We start from the raw sequence: 13,183 nt of genomic DNA, 5'->3' as shown, positions 1-13,183 counted from the left end.
CTGCGGAAGGGCCTGCCTCTTCCTCTGCCTGTCATTTTTTAAATGACCCTGTGACAAAAGTGTCTAGAGAAGTGCAGTATGTATGTGGAAGGTATACAACACCCCCCGCTTCAATCTGTCTTTTTGGGGGGCCACTGGTCTATCACACCAGTTATAATACTTTTTTCTAATTGCGTTTGTCACTCTTTGTAGTATCACTGCAGAACCGCTCAGCAGTCACAATGCTGCACAGTGGAAATGCACTATACTATGCTTTCTATATTTGAAAGTATTTTATACGTATATTACACCCCTATATACTGCACACCAAATAGTACACCTATACCAGTCTTAGTAGTAGCTAGTGAATTGCAGACTGTCCCGGCTCCAAAAACCAAATTGTCCCTCCCTACACTGAGAAACGACAGCTGCAGGATCGGTCAGCAGCACTGCATGCAGTGCACTATAATATGCCTTCTATATTTGAGAGAAAGTATATTACAACCCTATATACTGTACACTTATACCAGTCCTTAAAAGGACTTTTGTGGACCTAATAGTAATAGCTAGTGATTAGACTGACTGTCCCTGCTCCACACAGTGTCCTTTCCCTACACTGACAAAAGACAGAATGTAAAATGGCCACCAGATCAGGTCTATTTATAAGGTAGGGGGTATGTCCATGTGCTGAAATGTCTCAATTGGCTGCCCTGTACCCCATGATGGATGTGTCATGGGTCAAAGTTCTTCACAATGTAAACAAACTATGTCCGTCGGTTTGGCGATTCGCAAACAAGCAAAGTTAGCCGCGAACCGCAAGGCCACCTTTAATCTTGAGATCATGTGCACTCTATCAATTTTCAGTGTCTCTGCCATTTCTCTCGAATATGGGATTAAACAGTTCCTTCATCACTTTCATTAATTCCTCACTGCTGTGCTTTTCTAAAAAACCTCTTATTTGCAGATTTTTATATAGACTTCGGTTCTCTTGGTCTGCCATTTTAGGCTGGATTCACACCTATGCATTTTTAGCACTTTTTGCATTTTGCAGATTTGCACAACAGAACGTGTTCCATAGGAAACCATGTTAAATGAACTGTAGTACAACTCTGCAAATTGCACTAAAAATGCATAGGTGTGAATCCAGCCTTATACAAGAGAGCCCTATTTATTCTCTGCAAAGATTTCATCTGCTCAGTTATTTCCTCTAGTCTCTGGTCACGATTATCCAGCCTTTCCTCTATCTATTCTACCCTACCCAGAACTTGCCCAATATCTGACCTTTTTGTGGCAGTGTCTACTTTTAATGAAATCTCCATTTTTACTAGCATCTCAGCCAACATCTCTTTAATTTGAGAGACTCCCTCCTGAGCTTCCGTCGCTTGTAGAGCTTCTTCCATAAATGGTTCACCTCCTCTCCTTCTGTGCCCCATTTTGAGCTTTAAGGCCCCCCTGGGAATTATTACCATTGCTCCTTGAATGGGTAGAGGTTGGGTCATTAAGTTTTCCTGCTTTATTCTCCAATATTTTTTGCCTGCTAGTTCCCATTCGTAATGCAATCCCCTGCTTAGGGCTGCCATGTCCATCCTCCACTATACTGGTATCTGCTGGCATACAGCGCTTAATACCTCCTGGACTAGGAGCAGGTGGAACTCCTTTGCCTGCTCCCTCATTTTCATCGGTTGCTTTCCCCAAATAGAATATAAAACAATTTTTCCAAATTCGAAAATTATGACACAGATACTCAGGTGAGAGAAGGAGGAGGGAAAGGGTTCACAAGATATTTAAGTTCCCAGGAGGGCCTCAACAGGCCTGTTCATAGGTCAGCACCTCTACCACTGAGAACTTCCAGCACCCAGGCTCCTAATTGTGAAACCATTTTCCTACCACAGTCCATTTAGCCTCCTTCCCCTTCCTTTTGGAAGTATCTGTAATGGTGGGTTCACTCAGGGGAGCTGTAGAACTCACCTCAAAAGACCTCACTATACCAAGCCAGGAACCAAGCTCCAGAGACCAGCTCGTGGAGCTACAGAGTGCTCCGTACCAAGCAGGGGGGGTTGGACAGTAGGCGCGAGCGGCATTAGCCAGCACAACAGCCTCAGCAGGTCAGCGCCAGGGGAGGCAAGGGTCACAGGCGGGGCCAGGATCTCTGGCTCGGTCCTACGTGTCAGCATTCCGCCCCCCTCCCATCTTAACGTTTGTATCTCTTTTATGATCTTACCTCTAAAGTCTTGTACTTAAATTTCTGTACATACAGACCCATCCATGGAACCAGATATACCTTCAATGCTCTTTTACATAAAACCAATTTTTTTTTTCTTGTAGATCTCCCAACATGATCTCTATATCTTATTTTATGCATGTACACCCATCCTTTAATAGGTCCTACCTCACTGATTCATCTTCACACATTATACACACATAGACACAGTGGGGATTTCCGAAAGGCAAATCCACTTTGCACTGCAAGTGCAGTCGCTCTAAATCGAAAACCCCATACACACTATCAGTTTTTCTGCTGAGTTTTTCGTTCAGGATTTACCAAAACCATATAATATGAGGTCAAACCTTAGCAGTTTCAATTTGTATGCAATCAGCCAGGCCCTTGCACTACAAAGGTTTTGGTAAACCCACACTATCAGAAAAACTGATAGTGTGCATGGGGCTTAAGGGGTAGCTCTGAAATAAGTGTAAGCTCTGCTGATTTTATCATCCAATCACGTGCAAGCTAAAATGCGGTTTTGTATTTTCCTTGCATGTCTCCCTCAGATCTACAGTCCCCTTTACATTACATGGCCCCGCACCTCTGGCGCCCCTTTACATTATGACCCTGCACCTCTAGCTTTCTTTACATTACACAGCTCCTGCACCCCTTTACATTAGACAGCCCCCACAGCTCTGCCCCTCCCTATATTACTCCTATTCCTATCTTCAGAGCAGCTATCAGAAATTTTTGGGCCCCTTACACAGCTTTAGGCCTGGGCCCCCACCCCTCATGAGCCTGACCACCAACATTCACCAGGGCTTGCCCACAGGCCATCCTACTGAATCCGCACACTGGCCACCTCACCTGTACACACTCAGGGCCCCCCCGCAATCCTGTATATATGTTGGCCCCCCCCACACACCCCCCTGTATAAATATGTCACTACACACCTGTATATCCCTCACAGCCCCTACTTGAAAAGAAGGTTTTCCTACCTAGTCCCAGTCGGTTTTCACAAAGCTGACATGTTGCTGAGAAGCTCAGTACAAATCACACGAGGGGTGCACAAACACATAGTAGCCAGAGGTGGCAGTAAAGAGCAGAAGCTGCAAGATAGTTTCTGTAATGCAGAGCACAGCTCCCCTCCACCCATCCTGCCTTCTTCTGGCCCCAGCGGGCCCCTTACAGTTGTGACGGCTGTACCCCCCTGATGGCGGCCCTGCCTCCCTGATGGCGGCCCTGCCTATCTTACTTGGGCATGCAGGGCGGGAGAGCTGCTAGAGCAACCAATCACTTTCTGGTTAACTTGAAACGTGAACTCCGGCAGCTCCCGCCCACTATTCATCACTGCTGTGTCTCTCTGCATAAAAAAAGAAGTGTTCTCAATTATGCCTCCTGCTCCCACCTCTGACTTTGTTTCGTAGCCTTGAAGTAGGGAAAACCATGAATTGGCTGTATATTTTCACACATTTTTACCAATAAATTCATAACGTTTTCATCACTTGAAATGTTTGAAACTTTAAATCCACTTTGTCACCATTTGCCACATCTTTGCGGGCCGACCATTCCAGAGGATCTTCATGACTTGATCAGTCACAGGGATCCCTCCCTGCAAGCTCTGAAATCTTAGCCCTTGTACACACGGTCGGAGATTCAGACGGAATGTTTCCTATCGGACCGTTTCCGTCAGAGTATCCGACGGACCAAGTTTTCCAACTTGCCCGTAAAATTTTCCGACAAAATGCCCTGATCGGACATACTCCGATCATGTGTAGCCTACTCCGACGGACAAAGTGCCACGCATGCTCAGATCAAATTCCTAGACCAAAGCTATTGGCTACTAGCCTGAACGTAGTCCTGTCGTAACGAAATAACTTCATCACGTTATGTACAATCGGATTTTCCAACAACTTTGTCCGACTGTGTGTATGCAACAGTTTCAGACAAAATCCAACAGATTTGGTTGTCAGAATGTCTGAACGTGTGTACAATGGCTTATATCAGCAGAAAACCCCAAATTATGCATCCCTGTGAAAGATCCGGCACTGCCTCACACATCCACTCCCAAAAACCACACCACACACACACACACACACCACGAGTGAGACAGCAATCACTTCCAACTGCTGGAGGAACTCATTATTGCACATTGACTTTTTCTAGGGCTCATCCACCAAGAAAGAAGGATTAACGAACAGTTCTTGAAGCACCAATGGCTTGTTTATCATTCTCTGGTAGTTCTCTGACAATCTGTGCAAAAAATAAAATAAATAAATAAGTTCATATACTTACAGTTTAAACATACAAGGGAAATATGGAGTTTAAGAAAGGCAATTTAGTAAAAACTAATAGCAATCATGTGACAAACTAAATAAAAAAATAAATAAAAGGCAACAAGGAAAGAAATAAGTGTTGAAAACTAATGGCATCTCTCCCTGGAGCCTTTCTCAAAAAGGTAGACCAGTTAAAAAAAATAATACTACACATTTCCTTGTGTGAAACGACCGGGCTTTTTCTGGCACAAGTTCAAATCAGTAAAGTCTCAAGGTTTTTCTCCTTAATGCATAGAATGCATTAAGGTGAAAAACCCTTGAGACTTTACAATCCCTTTAAGTACCAAACATGTGCAATTTCTTTCCGAATTTAAATTTCGGACAAATGTTTGGTTAATCAGATTCCGATGTATCACACTGTATTTGTTGACATTTGTATAATTTTTTCGCTTTCTAACGAATTCCAAATTTTTAGAACAATATGAATTAGGATCGGTCAAAAAAAAAACGATCACCTGATTCAAATTCTATGTGAAGAATAGCTGTTGGTTGAGGAGTGGCCTGGGATGCCGGCCGCCGAGTTCTAAACTACCCATAATTCATCAGCTGTCAGCAGGCTTTCCCAATGACAGCTGAAATGTAAACGAAAGAATGACGGAAATAGAAAAGTCAGTGGCGCATCACACTTTACAGGCAGACTAAGGGGACCCCCCCGGCACGATATTGAAAGCAAGATTTAATTTAAATTATTTCACTTTAAGGATCATTAAAATGTAACAAAAAATAAAAAAATAGTTTTTAAACTTTTTTTGCATTGATACATGTCCGCTAGTGCAGCACCCGGGTCCTCAAACACTTTTTATGGCAATAAGTTGCATATTATCCTTTAAAATGAGGACATTTGATTTTTCATATTCTTGTCCTGTTGACTTTAATAGGGTTTGCATACTTGCTAGAACTTTTTGCCCGTTTTATGATCGCACCCTTAAAAAGTCTTGTACCCATTCATGGAATCAGATATACCTTCAATTCTCTTTTACACAAAAGCAAAATTTTATTTTTTTGTATATCTACTAACATGAGCTCTGTATCTTATGTTATGCATGTACACCCATCCTTTCTTAATAGGTTCTACCTCCCTGAGTCTTCTTCACACACACACACACACACACAGTCAGAATACACATTCTTGTAACCATTTGTTACCAACGATAAATTTGAACAAGTGTTTTTTTTTAAACATATTTATTGTTATCAGTGGAGTCACTAGTGTTGGCATCACCTGGTGCAGTAAAACATGGTGACAGTGTCACAACCCCCCCCCAAAAGAAATTATTTTCCTGTTTTCTTAAAGAGTGCCAAGGATACAGCATGCAGGACCTTTGCATGCACTTTGAGAAAATGCATATTAAAAAAATAAAAATAAAAACCCCAACAAAACCCACGCAGCCTAATAGAAATCTATAGGACTGTAGCTATAACTGCAGCTAAAATGTAGGAAAACCCCCCTTTTACGTTACATTACACAGCCCCTGCACCTCTGGCACCCCTTTACATTACACGGCCCCTGCACCTCTGGCACCCCTTTACATTACACGGCCCCTGCACATTACAAATACCTTGCATTTCTGGCCCCTTTTACATTACACAACCCCTGCACCTCTGGTCCCTTTACATTACACAGTCCTTGCATCTCTGAACCCCTTTACATTACACAGCTACTCTTCGCAATACACACACAGCTTCCCTGCACATTACACAGCCCTCTGCATATTACACATCAACCCCCCCCAGCTCTGCCCCTTCATACCTTACTCAGGTGTGCAGAGCTGGAGACACAGCAGCACTGAATATAGGGATGGAGCTACTGGAGAAACTAATCACCTTTTGGTTAACTTAGAAAGCTAAATAGAGGGCGGGACCTGCTGGGAGTTAACACTGCTGCATCCCTCTCCTGTTGTAAAAGCGTTTGCTTTTTGCCTCCTGCTCCCTCCTCTTCTTACTTTCTATTATCCTTTCATAGCCTTGAAAAAAAAAAAAAGGGGAGAACATAGAGATCTTGTGTTCCTGCTAAGCAGGAACATGGATGTCTGCGTTTCCCCAGTCAGACCATCCCCCACACAGATAGCATGCACCCCCTAGGAACACACTTAACCCTTTGATTCGCCCCCTGGTGTTAACCACTTCCATGCCACTCATTAGTACAGTAACAGTGCATATATTTTTAGCACTAATAACTGGTCTTAACTTTTTTTTTATTTTTTTATCAAATACCACCAAAAGATCAATTTTAATTTGTGTACAGTGTCACATGACCACGCAAGCGTCAGTTAAAATAACGCAATGCAGCGTCACAAAAAAAAAAAAAATTACCTGATCATGAAGGGGTTAAAACCTTTCTGGGTCTGACGTGGTAATGAATTCAAATACTTACAGTTTAAACCAACATACAAGGGAAATATGGAGTTTAAGAAATGTAATGGCCATTTAATAAAAACCTGATAGCAATCCAGGGGGCGTGGCCGGAGGACATGGTCGCACGGCCCTCGTAGTCCAGATGAAGCTACGCAATAGCATTTTGAAACGTGTTGATGTCATTTCTGGTCAGACGCCACGTTACGTCAGCATCCCCTGTGGTGTTGGCGAAACCCTCTGAGACACTGATGGGCTACGATCCCCTGTTAAGGGCTGAGGGAAGATGGTGAGAGATGTCTTTCCGTGGATCCATATCAGTCCCTACATAAGGAACAGTGAAAGTGGGATTTCTTTGTCATCTAAAAAAGCAGTGCTTCAAAGCCAATCGGCCAGAAGGTATTTCCACATATAAGGAGACGCGGCTAAGGTGGAGGATGAATCATACCGACTGGTCCTATATCCGCCACTAGGAGTGGTGACATGACTGATGCAGTATACCAGCGTTACCTTTGCATTTGCCATCCAGTACCCACTAACCGAGGTCAATGTCAACTGTGGACTTACCATATCAGCACATAACTATAATCTATACTCAAGTTTACATTGAAGCCTTGAATTTTAAAGGGTACTTTGTCATGACGGTCTACTTGTAACGGTACCATAAACTAACAGCTGTATTATAGTATTTCCCCAATATACAGAGCTGATTGGATTCCACGGTTCTCCCCTCTTTACCCCTTACCCATCCTCTTTCATGACTTGAGCCTCCGGGGGGGGTGTTGGTGTCAGGTTGTTCTATTAACAGCCATTGCTGAACACTCGGCATATCCGAGTGAGCACAACCGACACAAATTCACTTGTTGTATGTTCTTGTGCCACATGTGTATGCGTTTGGCTAGTCCATTGTAACCAGTCACATGAATTGGGCTAGTTTAGTATCAGTAACCTCAATCTACCACCATGTTTTATATTTAACCAATCAAATATTCATATATTTTATATTATCCAGCATGTGTTTACTGTTATTCAATAAGCCATAAGTCCCAATTCTTTTTCTTTCCCCTTCTGTTTGGATTTTTTTGTGCTTACAACCTTAGATCTAGCTCACTTATTTTTTTTTGGGCAAAAAATTTGTTTACTTCCAGCATGGGCCGTAAGTGAAGTTATGACGCAGCTCTGCCCCCCCCCCCCCCCCCCCAAGGCCATAGAGGCGATCAAAAATGTATTGATTGTCTATGGGGGGGAACTGGACACCTTTTCTTGGGAGACATTGATGTCTGTACATTTGTAAAATTATTTAACAGAAATAAAATAATGGATGCTTGCACCCTGAAAATATCTACATGTATTCATTTTTTTTACTGGGAATTTAGTTATACTTTAACCACTTCCCGCCTGGCCTATAGCAAAATGACAGCCGGGAAGTGGTTCAGTTAGCCTGACTGGGCGTCATATGATAAGCCACGATTGCACGCCCTAGAGGGCACACAGTGTGGCAAGAGATGTTGTGTCAGTCTGACACAACACCGAACTCGGTAAAGAGACTTCGATGGATCACAGTGTAAACAGGAAGAGACGTTTATTGGCTTTCCTCACTCGTCTGACAGACGCGAGTAGCGGAGAGCTGATCGGCTGCTCTCTTAATGGGGGGGGGGGGTCTGTGCCAATTGTTTATCGGCGCAGCCCCCCCCCCACCATGGATGCCCACCCAGAACCACCAGGGATGCTGCCAGGACCACCAGGGATGTCAACCCGGACCACCAGGGATATGCCAATCAGTGCCACCCAGTGACCATCAGTGTCGCTTACCAGTGCCTGTCAATGCAGCCTTTCAGTTTCACCCATCAGTGCCCACCTGTGCCACCTATTCATGCCCAGTGCACCTCCATCAATGCCCATTGGTGCCATATCTGTACCGCCTTATCAGAGACTGTCAGTCCAACCTCATCAGTGAAGGAGAAAAATTACTTATTTACAACATTTTATAACAGAAAAAAAAAAAAAAAAAAAAACTGCAGAGGTGATCAAATACCACCAAAAGAAAGCTCTATTTGTGGGAACAAAGTGATAAAAATTTTGTTTGGGTACAGAGTAGTATGATCGCGCAATTGTCATTTAAAAAGTGACAGCACTGAAAGCTAAAAATTGGCCTGGACAGGAAGGGGGAAGTGCCTGTTATTGAAGTGGTTAAGCCGGTGAATTATAGTCAGTCAATCTATGGTTTGTCTAAAGCAAATAGCTTTGCAATTATCGTTTTATACAGGCGTTAAAAAGGCAGGGCTCAGTACACAATACCTGGCAAGCATACAAGGTTGTATAAGGCCACGTGGCTTAGCATCTACAATGACTCTTAATCTGCTTTGTGACCAAATCTCAGCCCTTGTACACACGGTCGGACATGCAGACAACCAAATCCGTGGGATTTTGCCAGATGGAAACTGTTGCATACACACGGTTGGACAAAGTTGTCGGAAAATCCGATTGTACATAACGTGATGACGTTATTTCATTACGACGGGACTATGTTCAGGCTAGTAGCCAATAGCTTTGGTCTAGGAATTTGATCTGAGCATGCGTGGCACTTTGTCCGACAGAGTAGGCTACACAAGATCGGAGTATGTCCGAAAATTTTACGGACAAGTTGGAAAACTTGGTCCGTCGGATACTCCGATGGAAACAGTCCGATGGAGACCACACACAGTCGGATTATGTGACAAAACGGTCCGATAGGACACATTCCATCGGAATCTCCGACCATGTGTACAATGGCTTAGAGTTTAGCCGTTGCACCGCAAGCCCATTCACAACCCAACACGGCCTCTGGAAGCCCTTTTTACCTTCAAAAGCATTGTGGATGCTTCCCAAAGGCCAGATGGCATCCAGTACCAATGCATATATCAGGGACGTGCAGTGAGGTCAGTGGCTGGTGAGGCACTGGCTAGTATCAGAGCCAGATACACAAAGGTTACATACGCTGCGATCCTTAGAGCAAGAGCAATAATTCTAGTGCTAGACCTCCTCTGTAGCTATAAACATGTAACCTATTAAAAAAAATAAAAGTTAAAAAGCATCCCCTATGGAGATTAATAACTGAAGTTTGGCACCATCCCACGAGCGTGCACAATTTTAAAGCGTAACATGTTGGGTATCTATTTACTTGGCGTAACATAATCTTTCACATTATACAAAGATATCGGGTTATCTGTAGTTTGTATTAAAAAAAAAAAAAAAAAAAAAAAAGAAGAAGAAGAAGGAAGAAGAAGAAGGAGGCGCTTGAAAAATTGCTGCACAAATACTACATACCCTCAAATGATGTCGCAGATGACAAAACGCATCAGGTGGGGCTATACAACGTTGATTTTCCAACCTTGCAAGTTCATGTCCGATAAGGGGGGAATTTTATCTTTAAAAAAAAAAAAAAAAAATTAAAAAACAGGATTAAGCTATGGAGCTCTCGCTCTCCATGTGAATGAGCTCATTAGTGGGTGACCCGTCCTCCCGGCTGCAACAGGACCATTTTAATTCTTATGCACAATAATACTACAAAGTTCTTAAAGCAACAAGGTAATTATCTGCTTGACAAATTTTCCTGCCTTGATAAAATTCTTCTTTTGTGTTTGATCTCATCCTTGGACATGAACTATATACAACTTTGGTTAAAGTGTTCATTCTAGTAAAATACAAGGTTAAAGGGGTTGTAAAATCTCATCAATTAAAATAACATACATGTTATACTTGCCTGCTCTGTGCAAGGGTTTTGCACGGATCAGCCCCAAGCCTCCTCTTCTGGAGTGCCCCTTTCCATGAGGGCATCCATGCTCCTGAATCTCACTGCTATTGACCCAGACAGCAGGACTCAGCCCCGCCCCGACTCCTGTGTCACTGGATTTGATTGACAGCAGCGGGAGCCAATGCAAGCCAATCTGTCCAATGATGAGAGAGATGGTGCCTGGAGCCGCTGGGCTTGTGCTCATCAATAGACTGGATCAGGCTCAGGTAAGTAAAAAAGGTGGGGTCTTGGGAGAGCTGCAGCAAAGAAGGTTTTATACCTTAAAGCATAGAATGCATTAAGGCAAAAAACATTGAGGCTGTACAATCCCTTTAAGTACTAAACACGTGCAATTGCTATTCGGTCCAAAATATAAATTCGGATACGTTTTTGGTTATTCAGATGTTTTGACCAAGTTAGTTCTTTTAACTGTACTTCTGTCTGTCTGATTTCATGGTTTCTGGCAGGCACCCATTAGCGCCACCTATCAGTGCATCCTCAGCGACTTCTGATTAGTACCCACCACCACCAGTGGCCACCAGTGTAGCCTCATCAGCGCTAAATTTTATAACAATTACTTTTTTTTCACTTCAAAATGTAATCATTTTTTGTTTGTTTAGCAAAAAAAAAAAAACACAGTGGTGATTAAATACCACCAAAAGAAAGCTCTATTTGGGTAAAAAAAAAAATAAAATGATAAAAATTTGATATGGGTACAGTGTTGCATGACCCGCAATTGTTATTCAAAAAGTGACAGCGCTGAAAGCTAACAGAATCCAAGTGGCACTGAACAGTATAATACTCGCCAATGTACTTGTTTAACCGCTTTAAGACAGAGGTTTTTTTTTTTTTTTAGATTTTAACTTTTTGCTAGAAAATTACTTTAGAACTCCCAAACATTATACATTTTTTTCTAACACCCTAGAGCAGTGATGGCGAACCTTGGCACCCCAGATGTTTTGGAACTACATTTCCCATGATGCTCAGCTACACTGCAGTGTGCACGAGCATCATGGGAAATGTAGTTCCAAAACATCTGGGGTGCCAAGGTTCGCCATCACTGCCCTAGAGATTAAAATGGCGGTCGTTGCAATACTTTGTCACACCGTATTTGCGTAGCGGTCTTACAAGCGCACTCTTGTTTGAAAAAAAAAGCGGAGTTACTTACTGGTAACATCCTTTACCAGGAGTCTTTCAGGACAACAACCTTAGAGAGACCCTGGCTCCTCCCCTCTTAGGAAACACCTCCTTCAATTTCACAATTTAAGTCTCATCCTCCCGCCGTCCCCTCAGTTCTTGCAGAATACCTCCGTCCCCTCAGTTCTTCCAGAGTACCTCCGGCCAACTGAGGAGACACAAGAACACGTCAGACAAACCAACTTTATCTTACCTGACGGTCTCATGCGATGGGTTCCCAAAGATATTCAAAAACCTGGGTGGGAACTGGTGCTGTCCTGAAAGACTCCTGGAAAAGGATGTTACCGGTAAGCAACTCAGTTTTTCCCCAAGTCAGTCTTTCAGGACAGCCACCGTAGAGAGGATAAGCGTGCACCTTACCTTAGGGTGGTACTACTGCCTGCAGCACCTTACGACCAAAGGCTTGGTCCTTGGCTGACAGAAGATCCAATCTGTAGTGCCTCATGAACGTAGAAAAACTGGACCATGTCGCAGCTCTACAAATCTGTTCTGGAGAAGTACCAGTCCACTCTGCCTGAGAAGTCGCCACTGCCCTGATCTGAACTGGGGGTTCCAACCCCCCTGTCACGCAAGCCTGCCCAATGGTCAACCTTAACCATCTGGCTATTGTACGTTTAGAGGCTCTGGAACCCTTCCTGACCCCTGAAAATACAAAGAGTGAATCAGACTTTCTGAACTGACTTGTGCAATCTAAATAATGGACACATCTTCTAAATGTCCAATCTATGAAAAATGTGTTCCTGTTCTCTCACAGGATTTGAACAGGAAGTAGGCAGCACAATCTTCTGGTCTCTATGAAAACTAAAGGCTACCTTTGGTAAATAGGCCAGATCCGTCTTCAAAAATCAAACGGTCTGGAAAAACCAGAAAAAAGGGTGCCCTAACAGAAAGGGCTTCGAGTTCACTCACTCTCCTTGCCGTTGCGATTGCCACCAAAAACACAGCTTTGAGAGCGATCAATCTTAACGTGCAAGATTCCAATGGCTCAAAGGGTTCCCCCGTGAGAACCTGTAAAACGAATGAAAGATCCCATACTGGAAAGGGGGAATTTCTGACAGGTCTCTTTCCACTTAAGGCTCTAAAAAACCTCCCTATCCAAGGGTCTGTTGCTAGATATCTTTCCAGAAATACGCTTAAAGCGTATACCTGACCCTTCAAGGTCCTAAGAGCTAGGCCTTTATCTGCCCCTGCCTGCAGGAACTCTAGAATGGCTACAGAGCTGCGCACATCAAAAGAGTTCTCTGAGCACAAGCTATTGAACCGCTTCCATACCTTCAAGTAAATGGCCTGCGTTTACTTTTACCTGCAACTTAGGAGAGTGGCTACTAAGTTATCCGAGAACCC

The 13,183-nt window shown here is 43.4% G+C and overlaps 1 protein-coding gene across 2 annotated transcripts in view; it reads right to left on the bottom strand.

The window, feature by feature from the left end:
* LOC143935837 (NXPE family member 4-like) overlaps positions 1-6,388 on the bottom strand; it is a 101,117-nt gene extending 94,729 nt beyond the window's left edge. Inside the window, exon 1 of one of the 2 annotated variants that reach the window (XM_077459959.1) lies at positions 6,269-6,388. The gene's annotated coding sequence lies outside the window, so the exon portion shown is untranslated. The remainder of the gene's footprint in view (positions 1-6,268) is intronic. The other variant, XM_077459957.1, reaches the window with a different exon arrangement.
* Between the last annotated feature and the right edge of the window lie 6,795 nt (positions 6,389-13,183).

Source organism: Lithobates pipiens, unplaced genomic scaffold (assembly GCF_037356315.1).
Source record: "Lithobates pipiens isolate NorthernLeopardFrog02 unplaced genomic scaffold, aLitPip1_a1.2 Scaffold_28, whole genome shotgun sequence".
In the NCBI taxonomy this organism is placed as follows: domain Eukaryota; kingdom Metazoa; phylum Chordata; class Amphibia; order Anura; family Ranidae; genus Lithobates; species Lithobates pipiens.
Note: the sequence above shows the minus strand (reverse complement) of the source record. Positions and strands in the feature narration are given on the sequence as shown.